This window comes from Varroa destructor, unplaced genomic scaffold, assembly GCF_002443255.2.
Source record: "Varroa destructor unplaced genomic scaffold, Vdes_3.0 BEIS01000006.1, whole genome shotgun sequence".
In the NCBI taxonomy this organism is placed as follows: domain Eukaryota; kingdom Metazoa; phylum Arthropoda; class Arachnida; order Mesostigmata; family Varroidae; genus Varroa; species Varroa destructor.
The window spans coordinates 7,902,295-7,925,095 of record NW_019211459.1 but is presented as its reverse complement, the minus strand read 5'-3'; the positions used below and the strand labels follow the sequence as shown (position 1 = coordinate 7,925,095).

At 42.2% G+C, this 22,801-nt stretch overlaps 2 protein-coding genes and 1 long non-coding RNA gene across 12 annotated transcripts in view; 2 read left to right on the top strand and 1 right to left on the bottom strand.

The window, feature by feature from the left end:
- Nucleotides 1-22,801, top strand: part of LOC111252566 (annulin-like) — an 80,819-nt gene that overhangs the window by 20,063 nt on the left and 37,955 nt on the right. Inside the window, exon 2 of one of the 6 annotated variants that reach the window (XM_086992041.1) lies at nt 18,955-19,122. The exons of the other annotated variants lie outside the window; for them this stretch is intronic. The gene's annotated coding sequence lies outside the window, so the exon portion shown is untranslated. The remainder of the gene's footprint in view (nt 1-18,954; nt 19,123-22,801) is intronic. 6 annotated transcript variants of the gene reach the window in all.
- Nucleotides 1-22,801, bottom strand: part of LOC111252567 (uncharacterized) — a 60,286-nt gene that overhangs the window by 17,624 nt on the left and 19,861 nt on the right. Inside the window, exon 2 of one of the 4 annotated variants that reach the window (XM_022810710.2) lies at nt 20,242-20,672. The exons of 1 other annotated variant lie outside the window; for it this stretch is intronic. The gene's annotated coding sequence lies outside the window, so the exon portion shown is untranslated. Of the gene's footprint in view, nt 1-15,780; nt 17,834-20,241; nt 20,673-22,801 lie in introns of those variants that run through there. 2 more of the 4 variants (XM_022810711.2, XM_022810715.2) reach the window with 2 other exon arrangements.
- On the top strand, nt 56-18,852 carry LOC147754810 (uncharacterized). 2 transcript variants are annotated; one of them, XR_015329625.1, is made up of 4 exons: nt 56-190; nt 12,485-12,563; nt 13,467-13,729; nt 18,649-18,852. It is a non-coding gene; the product is annotated as an uncharacterized LOC147754810 (long non-coding RNA). The 2 variants fall into 2 exon arrangements; XR_015329624.1 differs by having other exon boundaries at nt 13,240-13,729; nt 18,649-18,848.

The following is a 22,801-nucleotide window of genomic DNA, read 5'->3' as shown; positions in this document are numbered from 1 at the left end:
TATTAGCTTCGATACTTCACTGAGGCTTCGTCTGTGCAAATAGGTGCTTAGCTAACTTAGAAACTGGACCCTTGTCCACCTATGGCATTGGACGAAAGTAAAGCGAAGCTACTTCGATAGCTAAATAGCTTTCTCGTCGTACCATCTCAACTGAACTCAGTGCGTTCGCTTGATCCGCAAAATCAGTGAGGTAAATATGCATTCTACCCATAGCCATTGTTTTCACATTTATCAAAAGCCGAGTGCCGTCTCTTCATTTATTGTCGGCCATTCATTGATCGTTACACGGGTAGGTTAGTGAACCGTGATCGCTTGCGACCTTCAATTGTTATCGGGCTAGCATGCGTGCATATACATAGGGTGATTCCGTGGATGCGAGGCAGGAGACTTGTTTGTTCGCGTGTGTGTGCGTGTCATAGTTAAACTTCAAATGATATTTGTAGGCAGAAGCCGCTTATTTTTCCCTTGAGGTCCTGAGATCCGATTCTCAATTAGGACCTTATGCTACCGCATAACACTTCCCTCGTTTTTGACATTCGATCGTCCGGAAAGGTCCATTAACTACAAACTAATTTTAGTTTACAACAATAAACGTAATTAAATGCTACTGTCGCTGATACTAACATAAAAACGTCATGAATCGATAGACTGGTTGGCTGGCTGTAACCTTTCACACTGTCGTCCTTTCCAGTGGCATCGTCATTTCGAAAGCATGCCCAGGAAAAACTGGTCATGTTCTACAACCCAGCACACGCTAGTGCGTGTCAATAGAAACGAGTAGTTTTTATGAATCCCCATCAGTAGCTAAGCAGAGAATATTTCCACGAGCTATTTTCGGCTGAAAACTGTTTGTTCACACGATTGATGTTAATGTTACAGCAGACTCCAGATACGATACCACATAGACTCGTTTTGGGTCGCATCGGCAGTAAAAGATTCGTAGATGTTGATCGCTGTGTGTTCCAAATGCCGATGAGGTTTTTTGGCCATTAGTACCATTTGGACCGCTGTAGCTCATAAATGCTTGTGTTTGACTCCACACATCCAAATTGTAACTACCAAAACTACTGGCTGAGTTTATTTTGTCCTCCTAACTATTTTATCTATATTCAACTTTATCTGTTATATGCAATATATATATATATATATATATATATATATATATATATATATATATATGATGCAAGAAGAAGTTGCTCTTTTCGATGATTTGTTATGGGACTATCAGTTCAGAGCCACATTGGCATCTTCACTGCAGTCATGTCATGGTCAAAATCAACCAGGTTTGAACGGATGTCTCTTATTAAAGAAGACACAGCTGTTTGTTACAGACAAATGAGTTCCGCTACCCACCAACATCCGCACGAAAATCCAGCAGCGCTAGCATTAGCAACAACAGCCTCTATCACGCCAAACTCACGGGGCGGCTTCACCAAATACTAGCCAGTCTGAACGGCCATATTCGCTATAACAATAAGCCTATAGCAGTTGTAGCTATCCTGGCCCCCTGCTCGGTTCGTCCTCTGTTATTCAACCTTTCCCTCCAACCAACAGAAGCAGTCTGCCATCGTCAAATGGGTGAACGTCGGTTAAACCCAGTCGCGGACATCATGACGTTTTCTGTTGTCCAACCTTAACGTTTTGCTTTTTCCGTTTTTTTTCTTTTTGAAAGACGCGCTAAGCTTTCGACGGCCTACTTTGGCGCATGTTTTCAAACGAGCAACGTTCGCACACGTTCAACCACCGAATCAAACACAGATGAGCACTCACATTTACCATTAGTCGTTCCCATCCATCATCGTCACCGTCAGCAGTAGCTGTGAAGTAGACAAGCGTTTTTTAATATCAATGGGAAAGCTTCAAACAGCGCGCAAAAATTCAAAATTCCTTTTTTGCCTTTTGCACTTAGTTATTTGTCACTATTAAATCTATTCGATTATATACGTACATCTGGCTAAGTACCACTAGCCTACCCACTCTCTGGCTGATATCAGTTTCAGCTCATAAATTACTGCTACATACAGTAACCATTAGCTTACGATTGCCGGCGGACCAATGTAATCTCGTAGTTCTAGCTATATATCATGGCTTTAGAGTCTACATAAAATCGCTACTACCATAACTAGGCCACTGTACATAAGGGCTGTTTTCGTAACTTTCTCTATCGTTACATCTTCGATCCAATAGGCAGGAGGCACTTTAACTAATAGGCTGTAATGTTATTCTTTTATTTATTAGATAATTCTCTTAGTATGCTTCTAATATGCTTATACACAACCAGCTACCCATACGTGCATTTGTTTAGTGAAGCATTTCTACTGTTTACGTTTACGAACATCAGAGATGGAAAGAGTCACGTTCAATGGCGCTACTTTGAAAATTTTGTTAAGATATTAGTCGAACGTCACCGTCTGTCTGTAAGGTCATATTAATCTAGAAGTGCGCAACCCCGTAAGTGGCATTATCAGTGCCTACTTTTGGTATCATCAGAAAGTTGCCAACGCGATTTACAAGGAGCCGTGCAGCCGGCCAGACAGATTGTTTTAGTCATACTAAGAAGGACATGCAATAAAATCTAATCCACTAGTAGAATATAGGCAACGAAATTGATGCTAAGTACCTCGACTGTACCTATGGCTTTTGCAGAATCTATACTTTTGATTTTTTTTTCCTATTTTCATTGTTGTTGTATGTTGTTTCTTTCTGCTCCCTATTTTCACGATTTCTCCCTCTGGCCATTTGCGTACATAAAAACGTAGCAATAGGTCGTCGAAAAAGTATTGGCCGTTCTTTTTCTAGCTAGGTGGTTAAAATCACATATCTCACGTAATATAAGTTGCGTCGGGTCCATGTTGGTACCATTTGAAAGCTGAGATCTGGTAGTAGTAGATGCACCCTTATCTAGATTTAAGATAGAGCGCCTTGTAGATGAGCAACATTTCTGCAAAAATGTAATATATTTTACAATATTTTTACGATAAAGGCATGGTTGTTGCGTAGCCCCATAAAAAATATGAGCTGTTTACCATTAAGATCCATTATTGAAGAAAATGATTATTCTGCCGCTTTTGCTTTGGAAATTTCGATACGAGAGATGCCCTTCGTAGTGGTCGACCAATTAAGGAAAAAGTTGGTGAAATTATTGTAAAAGTTGCACAAGACCCACATCTTAGTAGTCATGCTATAGTCCACTAGCGAACGATTTTGAACCATTTACACAAAGCTGGCCACAGAATAAAGCTTAAATAAAAAGCTTAATAAAAAGAATTGCCGTACGAGTCTATCCAAAAGTATTTACCCGACCATAGTTCCATTTTCACGGAAATATAGCTAAATCGAGCAATTTGAATGCGGTTAATCACGGGTGATGAAAAAAGTATCACATATAAACATCCTAGAAATGTTAAAATAAATAAAAAAAAATCTGCTCCCCAAATCCCAGACTGACTCCAAGGAAGATGACGCTATATGTTTGGCGGGATTGACGAGTAATCGTGCATCACCGTTTCAGATTCGGACCTTTACTGTTCATAACTAAGAACTAGTAAACGTCGTCTTCCACTGTGGCCATATCAGACCGTTCATATTTTAGCTACAAGATGAAAATTGATAAAATATAAATGGGAAAATTTAATTCATAAGCCGTAGAGCTAGCGTTGCACCATTAAACTGTTTCTGAACACTCTCAGTAGTGTTTAGGTTCACTGAAGGGATGTAAAAACCATCATCATAATTTTTCGCACAGAAGCCACAAAATGGAACAACAATGGAATTACGGTGTAATCTGAAAAGTGCCAGAAAATCATCAATAAAATCAGCATGTATTTAATTTAACAATCATATCTCGAAATATACAAAAACATTTTGTTCATATTATGACTTAAAAACGGTCATTATTTTTTCACAATCCTATATATTAAACTGCTGTGTGCCCAGTTAGCTTTATCGTTCCTTCCACTTCACTGTCAGAGTTGTCTGAGATTCTGTCCGTCTAAACGGAGCGCCCGATCCTTACACGATTACAAAATAATCAGGATAGTATTACATCCGACTGGGTGCTCATGGTATCGACGCTCGTAGGCCACGAGAAGTTTGGAGTGCCTACCATACCTCCATACCCCCTGACGTAAAATGACATAATTTCCAGTCCCTACTATGGTTGCCCTGTCTACGTATGTGCAATTGTATAATAATCATGCGGGCTGATGCGGAAATCATCTTGCGGGCTGGTGGATAACTGTGCGGTGAGATGAAGATCCCGTGAGATAATCAATGGGAAGTTTAGTTGACTTGTGCCTGAAATACAATAGATAGTATAATATAGTATCGAGTGGAGAGCAAGGGAGTGCATAGGAACTTTATTGCGCATTTTTAGAAAGTTAAATTTCTCATAGGGCGTACTCTAGAATATAATGCATAAATGCATTGTCTCGTAAATTACTGTATAAACGTATGCAAAGCTACTGCATAAAGAACAAACATTGTTGGTGACATTCCCAAACAGCTAATAATGAATATATTTTTAATTAATTTTATTAAAACTGTTTTACGCAAAACTCCTCACGTTTTTATTTATCATATTACTAAAAAATAGTTTTAAAATGATCCCGCCATCTATGCCGTTACAGAGATAAAATGTCTAGAACCTATTATTTGAATGATTACCCACTATTTTCTTTACCTTTTAACGTTTATGCACTTGTTTAAGCTTGGAAATTTTGCCTATTTCATTAGTAACGCACACGCACTGGAATTACTGATTAGGCGTGGGATAAACGTATCATTTTAGGTAGGCTAAGCCTGACTGGACCTCGTTTATGCACGTTAGTCACGTATTGATGAAGGCCATAAACGCAAATGATTCCGTTGCAAATTCGTAACCTATTATATTCCTCAGCCGATCAAGTGTTTTCTATATCTCCATGTGCAGCAATACTTGCCATAGCAGAAGGGATTGTAACAATGACACAATGACCACCATCGTTGCGCATAATGTGGGCTAAGTTCGTTCAGATCCATCATATCGTCATTCAGCGAAAATCAAACCATACGCTCAATGTCATGTTATTAAGCTAACGATAGATAAACGAAGGAAGATGACCACCTTGAACCTCTCCGATCAAAAGCCCATCGAACAAAAGCAAGCATATATCTCTTCCACCTTCAACCGCTGGTACTTTTAAGAGCTCGTAGCATTAGTTCAAGGTTACATCTGACGATTGACTGACCCTTCAAGTATAACGTTTCCCGATCGGGTCTGATACACTTCCTTGACACACGTGAGGGTGTGTGAGATATCATTCGAATTCGGCAATTTATAGAGAAAAGATTTTGGCCGTTTGTTCGGTGCTACTACAACAACTACTGCCATCACTAATATACAGTATCGAAAGCACTGCCCATCAATTTGGCGTAATCGTTTGGGTTAATGTGACTCGTGTGGCGTGCTACCGTTTGAAGGGGACTGGAAGCTCAAACGAAATGAATTGCGGCTCCATCTCCACCCCTCATTAGTTTAGCAAAAAGCAACATCTGGCGCTTTTCCAGGCTAGGGCAAAACGGGCCCAGGCCTTCAGTCTATTTCTAACTACCCCCCCCCCCCTCTCCCCCCCGTCTCTTGGAGGCATCCTGTTATCGAATCCGTCCAACTGTTGGTTACCGCTTTGCCGTCATTAGTCACTATGAAGGTCACTGTTAGAGCAGTATGGGGTACGTGTGCGGTCCAGTGTGCACACGTGACGAATCAGAACAGATTACGTTTGAGACTCCATCCATAACTATCATTCAAAGTTTACGGTCATATCATATCGTACTAACCCCAGTGGCTAAAGCAGCCGCGTCAACAGTGGCGATGAACATTGACATCCGCGGGAACGCGCAGACAAACAAATGGATTACTACCTAATAGGACTTCCTATTTTCACCTCTAAGAGACAACGTAGCTGAGTGAGGAAGAAGTAGAGTTACGATAGGTTTTTCCTGTCAATAACAGTAGCAATTAGCACAATTGTTAGGGACAAGTCGGTATAGTCTGTTCACGCTCAGTGAATATAAAGGTACACTGAAATAGCATTGTGTAATTATAAAAGTAAAAACAAACTCACGTGAAAAGTATTACATCATTCAGCCATATATACACATAAACATATTATACGACTGAGCGTCTATGGAAATAATGGCTATAGGGAGCTTATGAAATGATAAGGGTGGACATACGTTTGCACAATATGAGGCGCCGCAGTGTTTCAGCGAACTATGGAAATAAATTGGTTAAGCTACAATAGCAATCTAAGCATGTTGAAATCAATAAACATGATTTATGCACGTTCTTCGCAGAAGATAAATACACGCAAACTTTTCACCGAAAAAAAAAAAAGCAAATAGACATCCTTTCTGATAAAGGAAAAATGTTTAAAGACCTATGCGGCAATTGAAACTAACTGAAGAACCGATCCTTGTCATTTCCAACAGTCAACAGATTCACTGATGCGAATGGGTGCCGACGTTGGATTAAACGGCAGTCATTATCAGATCGGAAAATCATAGCCAACAATTATGTTTCTGTATTCCTAAATGTTTTCGAGTTTCAAGTCCGGTACCGCCGTTAGACATTCTATCAGACGGCTGGCTGGCTGGCTGGCTGGCTCGCAGTACGAAATGAAGGGTGCTCACGCTAGGATTCAAACCAGGATTACCACGTATTCCTCAAGTTTAGCAGGCAAACGCGCTACCTACTTCGTCTTCACCGGGACCCACCGTGCCTCGGTCAAACACTGACCACGTACATATGTAAATCTGTATAATCGCTTAACGTTCTTGCTAAAAATGGCTGCGAAGTTCTATTGTAGCAAAGCTAACAGAACAAAAGACGTCATTGTCAATATTAATGGTCGACGAATGATTGCAGAGGATACTCACCATAAGGAACCTATTGCGGAGCATAACATTGCCTAAAGGTTGCCCAGTAGTATAAAGTGCTGTCTAGTACATTTGACATTCATGTTACGTATTATACCAACGAAAAAATTGTGCCCTCATCCGTTATGCCGACTCGATCGTTATCATCGATCTTTTCCCGGTTTGTCCGGCAACTGTAGAAAACCTTACTTTTTGCCTTCTGCTTTCGTACTTAGGCGGCAGACATTATGTCCATGGTTCCTGCTGCGTATATTCCACACGTGCTTACGTACCGGTGTGCCGGCGTAGGGAAATACTGAATAGTTGTCGTTCTTAATGCCGCATTAGCGTTCGGTGCGCCTCTGACTTAGCACAAGTTAGCGCATTTTGATAGAATCCATAGAACCCACAAACTTAAGTGCCGGACTATGAATCGGAATCGTTCTAAAATCCTGTACCCCATAAAGCTGTGAATGCTACGAGCGAATCGTATAATATTCGAATGGTGAGAGCCACAGGAAGTTCTCAGAATGTGAAAATAAACGGAAACAGCCAAGTATCCCTAATGTGTTAATAACGCTGACTTAATCCACCTTCTTTCATTAATCGTGCTTTACTAGGTGAATATGTGTATTTCGAATACATTTTATCCCATCTTACTTTAACACAGTTTTAGATTTATATACACCGCCATTTTGGTGTCCGTCTTCTCTTTCTGGTGGCTACTACTAGAGGATCCCTTTCGACAACTCACTAACCAATGCGACATGGTATCGAATACCTTAACAGCTGAGCTACCAAGCAGGCCGTCATGTCCTGGCTTATTCTGGAACTTTTACTTGTGTTTGTCTGAATGTTCGGTGGGTTTCTCGGGACCCTTCACCGCAGTGGTTTGACGGTATTTCGCATCCTCCATTGCTGTCTCTGTCTGGAGGTCAATCAGCTATAATGAGACTTTTATCCTCAAAATACACTATATTTTAGGATTTTGTTTGTCGCGTGATCCCAGGGTAACGAAGTAGCTGAAATCTATGCGAGTTTTATCTGTACTAAATGCTATGCATTTATTCGAAAGTAATTAATAGACGAAGCAACGTAATCACACGTTTTGCTAAGTGAGATTTTCAGAATTGTTCACCGCGTGTTGAGTCCTCAAAATCACATTTGAATGAAATTTGTACTCTTCTTGCCAATAAAAATAGTTTAATTGGTACGTTTTTAAGGGATTTTCCTAGCTAGCCTACATAGCATGAATAGGACCTTGGGATTTTTAAGGCTTCTTCGCGTAGAAGCCGTTCCTCTAAGTATTTCTCACTGTTTGCAAAGCATCCTCATCATGAAACAGATAGAAAAAAATCGTTTTTTTTTTTACTAATTTTTCACTCAAAGATAAACTGTTGAAATGTGTTAACTGCGTTTTGAACTAACTCGACTAGGGGCAGCCTGATTACATCTACAATACACATTTTAAAGAGGTTTAATGTATTTTACCGTTTTTGCTTTAAAGACGACTAGTAAACTTCGTATCGTTATGAAAGATCCACAACCGATCGCACAGACCGAGCCTGCATCTTATGGCACTTACTATTTGACGTACTAATTGCTTCGACAGGGACCGCTTACGTGCAAAGGCAGACAGCGCGCCCAAACGTGTGTGCTCGGTGGCAGGTAAAGTGCCATCAAATTTGGCGAAATCTTCTGGTGATCTGGCCACAGTCGCTTACGTTCGGTAATAGCATGAATTGCGCGAGCAGATATGAGCAGAGATTGCTATCCTTGCCTTCTGTGAGCGCTAACAAGATCCATGCCCCCTTATTCTATAAATTACCGGTGTTACCCACCACCATGCTTGCCGCCAGTAACAGCGTCACGACGACCCCGGTCAGCCCGAACTCGACGCATCGAAAATTCTATGGTATCGCTAAGCTGGCAGCGAGACAATATGAGCCAAGCTTCTTTATCTTTATGGAATGTCTCCGTGCGGCTATCCTCGTCCACTCTTTTTGTGGTACATGTGGATACCTCATATTCTACCGCCTATAACAAGAACTCTGCACACGGTCGGTTGCCCGGGATCGGCGCACGATTTGCCTACAAGGCCCTCACCGTACATTAATTAACAATATCCAGCTAATATGTCCTGTTTATTTAGCATGTCTTACGGAGTAATTTATTTACATATCATACATATTACATATGTTACAGCTACATATCGAACAATCTGTGTTTTTTTAAGGGTAGCAAATTCGTTATCTCATTGCTTCTTAAGCAACCTTTCCTCCAATATGATTTTATTCCACACTCCATACACCTGCGACACAAGCCGCCGCCGCCGCCGCCGCCGCCGCCTCTGTACAGCCAGGTTACCACAGACGGACTCGTTATTTGACCCACCTGGCTACCATTACTAAAGATTCGTCCTTCTTTCTTCGATTTCGAACCGCGAGCCCTTCATAAGAAAATTGCAAGCAAAATTTGTGCAATACACTTCGGTCGGGCTATGATCCATTACCACGGTATATACCGCATCAGCGTTGTATATGCTCCCCAATTCTCAATATGCGTCCCTAATCTTAATAAATGCTGTATCGTGACGCTATTTTATAGCGAAGCACATATTGATAGTAACGATGGTTTGAGGCTTACGGGAACTTTGTTCCTTTTGCTGATTATCCTTAACGTCTTGAGTCCGCTGACATCGGCTCCCGTTCGGCCCAGTAAGGGTCAAGGCTACACAAGCCGTGCTGATTAGAGTTAAGCTTGCAATAACACAAAAGCCCTAACTCGCGAACTTATATTATCTCGGTTGTTTAGGAAAAAAGATCAATGTGGTGTAATTTTACATGGACGTATTTAGCCAGAGCATCCATAGGAACCGATAATCTAGTGAGGCTGACTGGCGAATGACAAAGACACAGTTTTGTAGATACGCATTCTTTTTTTGTGTCACTTCAAAGCTTCTTACGCTCTTCATTTGTCTAATAAATAAACTTCTTCTTTGCTACATGGGAAATCATCAATATTATCGTGGCGCTAATTTGGCCGGAACCGTTAGGTCGTTCGACCGGAAAGTATACAGTAGGGATGGCGAAGTACTCGTTCTATTTCTGAAGACAGACATCGAACACGCCGGACCCATTTACCTCTTACGTAATTAATAATGACTAAATGATTCCGACAAAATTAACAGGAAAAAAGGTGAAGATGCAGGCGTAAGTGTAGCAAGAGCTGAAAGAACGTCCATGAGACACTACCGTACAAAATTTTCCACGTACCAATAATAATAGGGACACCGTCAGGTTCGAAATCACTGGCAGGAAAATCCGATTTAACCGAATCAAAAATGTAGTAGTATTTATGCCCATTTGCGGTCGACTGCACGGCGAACCCCAGACGCATTCCATTTTGATTCCAGGTACCCCTTGACGGCTATGGCGAATAGGCGCTAACGTTACAGCAGAAGCGACCGCTGCTGTTATTATTAGTGTTAAAACGGAGTCGCCATATGCATAGGCCATTGTCACCACTGTTCATAGAGTAACGCATATTCTGTATAGCGTCATCAACATTAATCCCATCTTTAGCAGTTCGTAGCCGTATTTATTGTTTGAAGCTGCTGTCGCAGTAATGCTCCTGTTCGTAATGTAGCGCTGGCATCACCGAAGCGCCACGGCCAGCTAACCCAATGAAAACGAAGGATTCATAGAGAGCGTGTCATTGTTAAAGAGCAATACGGACAAGGTCACGAATAATTAGGCAGCTCGCCACAACGGCAGAGCTGTTGTCAACACTGGCGAGTTCTGTAGTGAAAGCCTGTTGCTGACAACTAAGCTCTATAGTCAGTCAGGGAGCCAATGTTAGGCATTAGTGCCAGCCCACTGAAGCCGTCTGCTTGAGCAACACTGTCTAACTAAGACAGCGCACAAAAGTGAGGGATAAACCGATGCCTCGACATTCTGAAGTCCGTTAGACTGGTTTTTGTCTGCCGATGGCCGGCGAAGTCATCGTTGTTGTTGTTGTTGTTGTTGTCCTAAACAACGGCTTGCCGAAAAAAAATCTTTACAGCCATTATCATCGGGAGCCAGTTGCGTGAAGCTAGAAGTTTACCGCATCAGAATGGTCGGCCGGGAAGAGTGAGCCGCTGGAAAAACAAACGGCCAGAATAAGTAGCTGCGGCTGCGATAGACAGCTATTGGTGAATGGCTCGAGCACAGATCGCCACCGCTGGAAAGCTTTCCGTTAGGGCAGTGCCATACGCTTTCGCGGACACTGTCGACGGTCGCGGAGCCACGTCATTAGTAGCGTACGTTAGCAGGCAATGTATGCAGAAGAACCAACCGACAGCTAGACGGTCAGAAGTGAGGCGGCAGACTAAAAACGGCGCTGAGCGGAAAGGAGGAGTCAGGGGTACATAGGCGATCTAGATTATGTATGGAGGGTTGTGCAACAGACGTAGCGAAGCAACAGTCTGATAGAGCAACAACAAAGGCACGTACTCAGACCAGTACGGTCCAGTGAATGGTAAACGATCGCATCAATTCAGCCGAAGATCATCAAGGGACGCCCGGTGATCCCGTTTGGAAATCGCGACCGTCTGTGCAGGTAGTTCCTTCTGTGCAATTTAAAGCACAACAACAATAAGCTTCTGCAGTAGCGGAAGGCAGCCATCTGGTACACTAGTACGCCGCTAGCATTCCAGTCTATTTAGCAGCAGACGTAGCCGATGGTGACAAGGACAAAGTAGAACACGACACAGCGTTAACTACGATAGCAATAACAGAAAATAAAACGAATTAAAGACGAGCACAGCAAAAATCATTGTCATCATTTTAGGAGGTATTCCATTCGTGTAGGAACTCATATGCGATAGCGACTACAGCGACAGTGGTGATAGAAAAGCCAGAGATAGACAATACAACGGTGTTTTGTTGGTTGTTTCTGCACTACCGGCGCTAATCCTAAAAACAGATAAACCTGTCACCGTAACGTCTACGATAACTGGTCGCTATTAGCATTAGGGTATTAGGAAACAATTCACATCGATGCTGATACTGATGATGCCGACAACGACGAAATCTAAAATTAGAACGGTGCTATTCGCTGGGAACAGCCAGAAGGAACAAGACAATACCCGCGTCATTTGACGCTGATTTATCGCCGTTCTATTTTCTGTGTACAAATCCATTGTTTTTGCTCGCATAATCATTCTCTCTCACCAGCATGTACGATGTCGTCGGACGCTAGTACGAATTTTGCTTTGCACAGTAGCCCGTCCGCCGCTTTATATAGCCCCGTCTCCTACTATCACGTAACGTAACGTAAATAAACACTGACGACAAACAGCGCTTCTTCGTATGAGGGGAGCGAACAGTGGATAGACATAATCAACTTCTATTATGTCTATTTTCGTCATATCAAACGATCAGCTTGTTTAGACAAAAATAGCGAAACGTTATTGTTTCAGCAGTAACGATACGGCGGCACGATAGGATTTTGACTTGCTTAGCTTACAGATGGGGTCGACACCTTATAGTGGTGTGGTATTTAATAGTATGCTATGTTTTTTCGTGTGTATTAATGATTTTAGCAATTAACAGAGCCCTGTCACCGCGGCTGCCCCATGGCTGCTCGCTGCCCGGCAACTGGATGAGGAAACAGAAACGACGGTCAGTTAGCAGCTTTCAAATCAGTGGTGTCCAAACGGAAACTGGATTGGGAACGTTACGTTTAGTTATTATCAATATTATTAATAGTAGTAATAATAATAGGACTCAACGAGGTCTAACGGGAAAAAAGAGAAATATTTCGAGAAATTATCGAAAGTGATCATGTTAATTAATCATACTTTTTTTAAAGAGCCACAAAGTCGGACGCAGTTGGAGGAAACCATTTTTATTGACAAGCCCTTAAATATTCCTTGCTGTAAGCATATAAATTTTCAAAATAGAAATTACAAAATAATTGAGTTGAACCGACATTTTAAGTTCTCGCGGTGCACTCGAAACGTCTGAACGGCGATCCGCATCAACAATTAAGCCACTAGTTGAACGATAATCATATTGGCTTGTGTGAAAAAAAACATGCATTAAATATTAATTAATATATTTACAGATTTCGAAAACTATTAAACATAAATGTTATTTAAATTGAACTTCGAAAAACTAGCAGAACAATTTTAAATCATTAAGGATTTTAGCTTGTACCCCGACTAGCACGTACGCGGTTTGCTACCACTATCGCTGGTTTAATAACTAATAATACAGCCTTTGCGGTCATACCTTATAAATAGCACATCTTATACCAAAGCAAGTTTATTTAATCTATCTCTTTTATCCCATACAGATGTGACGATGCAACAGAAATACTAATTTAGCCCAAAAGGTGTTGCTCCGAGATAAGACAATACGAAAGGCAACAGCCAGTCACCACCCTCAAAGTAACAACAGCCTTTTCAACTAGTTTCGCTACAGCAACGTCTTACACACGAAAAAAAAGATGAAAGAAATCCTACTCGCTTTTTTCTAGCCGCTAAATAAACATAACCATCTGCCTATGATCTTTACCGCCAGTAAACATTGGTACCGTGTTCGGTCTAGCGGCCGACAAGGCAGACCTTGCCTCGTCGCAGAGCGTCGCGTCGAGACGCCAAGGATCCGAAGTCTGAAGTCCTACGGATCCACTTTTGACTGCATAACCATAAAGGCTTAGGGCTAACGGTCCAACCAGCTTTCTTTCGTTTTTCGACGTGAAAATGCTGCGATCCGCCGCTCGATCCCGAAACTCAACGCGAGAAAGACGCGAAGCGGCGTGGAACGGTTTCGGAATCGTTCATGTGAGTTGGACTTGTTTCTAGTGCAGATCTTATTCACTAATTAATAGTAGGCTACAAGGCTAGTTTACGTGCATTTAGTTGTCCACAATAGCCGAAAAACAGACAGCTCAGAAAATTGACAGATGATTTCACGAATCTTCCGTCGATTGTTATACATTTTGCTGTTAATTTTTGGAAAATTAAGCTGTTCCTTCCATTTGTCTGGGTTTTCCGAACGTTTTTTACACCAAAAGTAAATGTTCCGACACACAGATAGGTCAAAATTATTGATGCTCTTGCTCGCCATAGGTTTGCAAAGTGTGCTCGATGAAAGCTAGCGGCGAGCATTTATCGTCTGTAAATATTCGCCTATCTTCAACCCAATGTATTTTGTCTGCTATTGGGAACATATGAAATAACTACACATAAATAATCGTGTCTTGTGTAGACAGACGTAAACCGAGACGGAGCGCATTACGGTATTGACGGCTACGAGAAACGAGAACTTTTTTTTGTTTTGCTGGCACGCCGGATCAACGTTCTACACTACATCTGGGTAGAGAGAAAACGTTTACAACTAGCTTTTCCACAATTTGTATCGGCTATTGCCGTAGCAATTCGATTTTTGTGGAATCGCTTTCTTACAGATCGTCCCAACCCTGCGCTTCTGTCTGCCTTGTGACCCTGCGGTCCCTGACATCAGCGGGCATCTGTCGGCATCGGTCACCCACGTGTGCGTAACAGGTGCACCTATGAACATTGCCCCCATGGACGGGACATTTGTAATTAGTTCCCCCTTTAGCGTTCTAGTGCTCAGAAAAATTATTAGGGAGTAGGCGTTTGGGGGGCGCGAGTCCTGCGCAATGAGCACGGGCCATCTGCTCTAGAGGTCCTCAAGAAGTAAGGCACTAGAAACGATGTTTATGATGCTTGCTTGAACGATAATAAGTGTGACTTTTATAACTTTTTTCTCTCCGTAAATGTACGACCCGAAATCGAAAAAATGTTTGATATATGATGTCGAATGCATACAGTATGATGCAAGATAGTAATGGAATAAATTATTCTATTTTAATAATGTTATGGGAGGCGTCCGATACTTCAGACCTATAGGCCGAAACAGTGGCTGTTAAAATGGCTAAAAGTTATAACGGCTGATAAAGGGACCAGGCGCACAAAAGTGGACACGATTTGGATAGTTTTACCTCGAACAGTTATGGACAAATTTTGCCGTTTCTCCTGTTAATGCCATTCCACTCGAGCAACTGATCTTCGTTCCGTGATTAAGTACGCTAACTAGTATCGGTATTAATTCTCTCAGTCTCGATATATTGAAAGGTCTAAAGAAATACATATATAGGTTAAAGCTTTGCTGCAGGGTAAATCAGTAAATTTTAACCTAACCACTATATGGATATATGCATACATAGTCGCTATAAACAATCGAGCTATAACTGCTGTTACATACATGAAACCGAACGCATAGGATGTTGTTTTGTAGCCACAATGACTCGATTCTAGTGTAACGGAAATTGCCTAAGACAGAAGGATTAAGGTTACAAATTTAAGAGGACGGGACAATGCGACGAATAATATGAAAAGACATCGAAAATAGGTAGATAATTTTTCACGGGGACCCTTGCCAATGCCTTCATTGGACTAGCTAGAGAGGATAGGTTATCTACGATGCACAATAACATAGCTCGGTTCCGTTTTATCTTCCCCTTTCGTTAATAGTGTCGCATAGTCAGTTCTAGAGGTGGGGGCCGTTGAAAGCAATCCATTAAAGATGAATGGGCGAGCCAAACACCCACCCTCTCTAGGTTTTGCGAGCGGCATTACCCAGGAGAATTACATAAGGCATCATTTTTCGTCATTTTTCAACAGCTTTTCCTGCTGACTGATCTCACATAGTTGAACTGGGGCCGGTATCTAGTGTTTACAAATAAAGCCACCGATGTGTCGATGGCGCCAGTCGGCGCTTAGATAATAGAAAGAATTATGGCAAACACTGCTAGCCATATCAGCTAACGCTACATGTAAATGATACTGATTCATGTGGGTGGGTATACCTGAGCGTAGTACAATCTTCGTCAGGCCACCTTTCTCGTTTTCTGTCGGGCCTGTCGCTTCTAGCCTTCTCCAGTTGTAGAGGTCTGTCAGCTCGTTGAAATTTGGCGCAAGGGTTTGTCATCGCTCTGCTGATGATGTGTAAGATAGCGGCAGGTAGTTGCTGGTCGAATCGCTTTTAGCACTGAGAATGTTGATCGGGTAGCGCGACAGCAGTTAGATCCGTTCAACCGTCAGCGTTCATCTCGCCTGTGCATTTATGGCTTAATACTTGCCGCACATGCACTCGGCAGTCGTGGCATCAGCATAACAACGACCGGAAAAGTAACAGTTCTTCTACCCGTTTTCTTCTGGGTCATCTATCGAACAGGGCAGGAGCACGCTTGAACGGATAGCCGGTCGAAGGCAGACGACGGGGAACAGGCAGTGCCGAAGAGATCGACACTTGTTGCCTCGTCCTGCTGCCTACTTCCCTGATAGCCGCCTACTAACTACAGGCGATGAGCAGCAATAGCAACGGCTGTCAACAGCTCGTAGATAGCGTCAATGGTGCAAGAGAGACACAGAAACACCAAAGGGACAAACAGTAAAGCTACTATCCCTACGATCATTACCAAGCAACTGTAGTTGTGCTGCTATTATAAGCACTTCTGTTAGCAGTTTTCGATCTTGTAAACATACGGACAAGTCAGTGGCCATTGGACGACCGGTAAGTTACCTTCCCGGGAACAGGAGACGGCAACCGCGACCGTTCGAAACGAAGGGGGAACAACCGGCCAGCATCAGACCGGAGCGGGCCAGACTTGCCAGTAAATGACATCGGTGGCGTCTATCTAACATTGCCCGCAGCAATCGACCCAGTAACAGCCCCAACAATAGAACACGATCTAAGCCATCCTGCCCGAATGATCATTTTGAGCGCCATTGTTCCGTACAGCATCACAATAAACGAAAAGCAGTAGCGGACGCGTGTTTTTAACGCCAACCAAATCGAGTAGCACGAGTAGAAGAACGGAGTCTCTTCTGTTATTCGAGGTTATCAATGATTGTCTGATCATCATCGCTATATTCAACACTAGTAACGTTCAATTGGCTTCTAGCTTGCGAGAGTGGTATCGAATTTTACGGGCACGTAATTTCGATGAAAAGCAGATGTAGACTGGTCGTTCTTAGCAAAAAAAAGAAACATATAGGTAGAAATATTTAGTAAATACTGTAAGACAAATAGACGTTATTTTCTGCAATCCGCTAAGAAGATGCGTTGCATTTTTGACTTCGTGTTGGAAGTTAGGTCTTACATAGATGATACAATAGATATCTGTGTCTCGAACTCGAAGGCTGGAGCAACTGCCCTACTTATATACATAGGCTAGTTAAAGACACGTTGCGGTCTAGGTTCAAATCTGGACACAGACGGATTTCCTTTCGTGATGGTTAGGAGCCAGCCTGACGATATATCTAACAGCGATACCGGACGTAAAACTCGAAACATAGAGGCTAGTTAATCGAAAGTTGTGTGCGCTATCAAACCACAAATGGGCGTGACCCGCTTAACGCTACAGCACAAGATTAGAGACTCTGGTCTACCTAGGCGTCGTCGAGGGCTCGATGACCTGGAATACGCATAAGAGATATCGAAGGTTTAAGTTGCCAGAAAGATACATTCGTGAAGACCCGTCTGGTATTCGTTACGACCTTGTTATCAAATATGACTTGTCACGTATAAATTATGAAATGAAACCATTATCTAAGGCTGGTTCTTGGAGCGACCTCAGTTACTCTCTTATATCGCTAACTTCGAAATGAGGCTTCCGCGTATTTCGTAGCAGATCTCCGTCTCAGCTATGCTATCGTTTCAGTTTTTCGAAGTGTAGGTCAGTAGCGTACGTGTATTGGATATTTACGCAACGCTAGTTAAATCTGTATAGTATGGCTAGATATTAATAATAACTAAAGAACAAGGTTTATAAACAGCTTTTCATCATTTTTAAGGACCTTGTTTAAAAGGCCATGGACGACGCGATATATCTGATAAATATTTCCAGTGTGTATAGCACATCGTATATTTAATAAAGTCACCTATAAAAATTTTTATATTTAACTAGCTTTTAATTATCGGGCTGCTATTTAGATTTATTTATAATATTATGTTTATCTTCTATAATAAATAACGTTTTTGGCAATATAATCCTTCATACAGTGCCATTGTAGATCTAATTGTTTAATGTAACGATGCTGTTGTTACGAATGTGTATGTGTTTGTGTGTGTGTGTGTGTATGTGTGTGTGTGTGTGTGTGTGTGTGTGTGTGTGTGTGTGTGTGTGTGTGTGTGTGTGTGTGTGTGTGGGTGGGTGTGTGTGGGTGTGTGGCGTACACATGAAATAAAGTCCCGTTAGCCTTTAGCCGAAATACCAGTGATAATAATATTTTCCATTGCTAGGACTAGTAGAATAGTAGCTAGCTACAGCGACTCAATGCAGTAACAGTGGCATCAATCAAATGACGCAATTCAATTTTATTATCCCCGCCCATCCGCCCCCTTCTTCCCCTCTGAGTCAACCATCCCTCCCTCATAGATTTAAACTCTCAGAGGGGGCAATCGAAGTGCAAGCGTAAGACGCTAGAGTTGCAGACGATGACGCTGTCGGTTGTACGTACGTAACCGAACGTCTAACAGACGTGCGTCGATTGAAAACGGGCTCACATACATTGGAAGATTGCACAGTATAGGCTTTGCACGTACTGTATGTTGTTAAAGAATGTGTCGAGTAGCGTGCACGATTTACATGAAAATAACTTTAGTGAAATTAAGAATGACCTTATGAAGCCTGAAAATGACCATATTGTCACGAAATTTTTCGTTCTTACAGGTATGGACTTGGATAGAGGTCACATCTCTATACAGAACCATAGACCATGAATGAACAGAGCTACCAGCAAAAGAAAAGCAGTGACTTTTAGTGGCAATATCTTATTGTTGTTAACAGGTGCTGCTCCTGTAAATGATTAAATAAATCATGTTGTATATGTTACATACGTAAGTCATTTTTGATGATTCTGTATTAGTCGATGGAACCTGTTCTAGCGATACCAATGAAGGAAATATAAAAAAATATCCGCAAACGATGATGGTAAAGATATATACTGGTTTCCTCTGCATTTTTCTTGTCTCTCAGGACTCTCCGGGAATTGGCCATTGGCCGATGGATAAAGTGATACAGAGATCGAACTGACCCCGTTCGAATGCAATATCCGATGTCAACATTAACTGCACCCCGGGGGCGAGATAGGATCCACGTTTCCACTGTCATTACCAGTGGCCCCAGCTGGCGTCAACGACTTTGGTATTCGCTTGGAGCAGATCTCATTACCTCTCTTTGAAAACTCAACTGATTTACTTCATTTTTTCTTCACGATCTAGTTGAAGCCTTGCCTCTCTTGCTTCGACTCCGAAACTTTTTATTCATTTAACTGCTGCCAGGGAACAATAGGACGTCGTCAACGCCACTACGGCACAGCTTTCAATCACGCTTCTCCTTCGACGGCAGTAGACCCATAGACAAGACAGCGGCAGTTGTCAGTTTGAATGTCACTGCGACTGTTGGGGGCTTTTGCTACCAGGTATAGACAGACGGATATATTATACATTGGATTATGGGGCTACGGAAACGAGAGGTTAGGGTACTAACTGTACTATATATATGTGCGTGTCTGCCAACAACAGTGCTTCAGCGGTGTGCGTATCGCAGATCATTTACCCGGCTGGAGCCTGAATATCGGCGACGCAGTGTACAGAGAGTACATCAAGTATATGACAACACCGATACAGATTTACTTATGGCACCGTATTGTGATGACTACAAACTTCAGTAAGTGTCAAGTAGGAAAAAGAGACGCCGTGCCATCAGATGCACGCATTATTGCACACAGTTGAAAGAAAGCGACTTGCGTAAACTTTAATTGGAACTGCCAAGTCACTGCGAACGTACTGATTAGTTACCGGATATAGTTGCTATTGTTTTGCCAAGTTTAAGCCGTGCATAGCTGATGCAGGTAGATGGCGACTTCTTAGTGAACTGCAGGAAAGACAAACAATGACTAGCACCTGCAATGTGACAAATATAGCCCTTACTTATATTCAGCGTGCTCAAATCATCTGAATCATAGGCGTCAAGCAGGACTAAATAGGCTCAACGTAAAGGCCTTCGTGGTCCATCGGAACAAAGCTGGACACCAGTGGCATACGGCGGTCAGACCCAGTTGTTGGGTCATTAGAACAAGTAACCTTGTACAGAGATTGTACGTATCATTAAAAGACGTCGTGCCGTCCGTAGTACGATTTCGTAGTCGTCTATTATGATAAACAGTTGCTGTCGAGCGTAGAAACACAGGAATATACAGCACACTGACTGCTATTTTAAGCGGTCTAAAAGTGTCGTTTCTTTTAATGCTCAAACACTTACTCTTACCGGAGTTGTCAAGTACAATAAACTCTGAGATGCGGTGGAGTATGTTCGAGCGCTGGATCCAAGCACGCAGTCGCTTCGTCGTAGCCGATTCGCTGGTGTTACACGATATGGCTATTTTTCTAAAGAAAGCTAGGTCCTTGCTTAATTTTTTGGGGTTGTACCATTAAAAGGTGGGAGTAGATCAAACGTCTATAGACCTGATTGGGGCTCGTATACTTTTTTCTGTTGACAATTCTTCGTCTGGTAGGATTTGTGCACATAGCACTTTTACGATAATAATTTTCCCATGGTTTTTTCACAAGACGTCCTTGCCATCCTTGTGATGCTCTGTTTCGCGGTAGGAAAACACCAGTAGAGATTTCCTACTGGCAGCGTACATTGTCAACATAGCGTGCTATTTGAATTTAACCGCGAGTTATTATTACCTGAAAGGTAACAAGAGAAGACCGTTATCTACCGCACGCCTTAAAGCATAACTACGCATTATAAATGTACACAACCGTTGTAGTGACTCTAATCAGGGAAAGGTTAGAAATGTGCTTAACTTGAATTCGAAAGTTTGATTGAAAAAGAAAGTTAAGTCATTCTCTGTCAATTGCGTCATGAACTGTTCTAGCGTTTTATCAGATACAAACGGTACCTTATACAAGCTGTACACATAGATATGCTTGAATATTATATCAGCTTGTTTCGAGTTGTCCGGGTCACAGTTGAAACGCTAGATTAAACGCATGACATAGTCCATTTACATGACGTAGCCCTGCTATCCGTCAAAAATGATGCCGGATCGACGGTGACTCTTACGCGCAACGAGGACATACGAACAATAACATCCGTTGATTTTTCGCTACTAAAGGATTTTTTGCGCTCTACCCATCTTCTGTAAAATTATACATGGATTTAGTCGTCTCTTTTGGGCATTCGTGGCTGCTGAAGACTGTGTAGCTATACTGTAGATAGTGCATTAATTTCCTTAAAGACAGAACTGAACAAGTTCCTCGAACGAGTCGAAGGAGGTTCTCCCCAGAGCCGTCAATTGAAACAGAGACATCGGGTGATCTTTTATCTGTTATTATTAGGAAAAGATCTAGTTCTGAACATTTAATATTGATCCTAGCAAGTTGAACAGCTCAGCCTTTATACCAAGACCGGAGGCACGTGTGAGACTGTAATACACCCTTATATACATGGCAGGCATTTTCTGATATCTGATTGCTTTCCGTTATTTGTCAAATAATTTATCATTAGATGGGGCAAATTTTTTAGCACAGTTTGAATAAGCTAACGAGCAAAGAGAGCTGTCAACATTTAGAAACGTCGAAAGCGATGCGAGATCAGTTCATAACTATACCATAACATCATTAGCCATTGACAAAGCAAATCGATGGCAAGATACGCTTCACCAATCTATTGAGCGCCGAGACATTTGTCGGTTCTATTCATTCGACACTGGAAAAACAATCCGTTCTATGGCCAGCAATGTACTACAACCGCCGTTATAAAAGGGTAAACATTGAATATTTGCTAACCTCTGTACTACATTTGCATGGTACCCCATAATAGCCTGTTATAGTTACGGTACGAGTTTCGGCCTTTCTAGTTGTCTCAGAGGAAACAACACGTAGCGATTGAAGTAAGCGGGACACCGCTTCACTGAAACGTCTAATAGAATTGTAATTGGCTTCGACGCGGATTAATGATGGCTAGCTAAACACTTGATGACAGATGTACCCGATTGCCCGTTCTAATATTCACTTGCCAACCCCATTCGGCTTCAGCGGTAGCGTGGAAACTTCGTTTATCTTCACGACTTCGACCGCACTTTTCTCTACCGCCGCGACGTATCTATTCATGGCGGACATTAAGCATCCGTCTGCTGATGGCGCCAATAATTGGAACAACTGAAGCATTGTCTGTGGGGGCGTTTCCGCACGTGTATCGTTATTGCTACTGCTTAGATGGGTCTGCGTCTTGGAAAAACAGTTCTTTATCTAAACTAAGCAACTTAGCATAGGTGGATCGGACAACACATGACGCTCAATTGAAAGCTATAGTGTGAGAACTTCGTGTCCAGTTTCAACGGCTGTCTTTTTTTAGTCAAAGTTTGGGAAAGCCTCAATGTTCGCCCGTATACACGCACAATGTACGACCTATTTCAAATTACAACGTTTATATATAAGTGATGCATGTCTTGTCAGGACACTAGGAGCCACCTCGAACTGACATGAAGCTGTTGGCGATTATTAACATGCACACACGCATATATATATATAGTCCGATAGTTTGCCTGCAGTGCATATATCCATTTACTAATTGTGTTACTTGGCGGCGTGTACGAAGCCACGTAACAGATTGTCCTATTTAGTCGGCTTGTTGCATTACACCGAGTCCTAATCAATACTTGTTCTTGCAGTCACAGAACAACCGATCAACCGGGTAGAAATTCGAAAGACAGACGATAATGGATCGTGTATGCGGCGTATGACGAAAGTCACATTATAGTAGAATCTGATTGACGCGTGGATCCGCCGGTTCTTGAGCCGGTGTGTCTGCT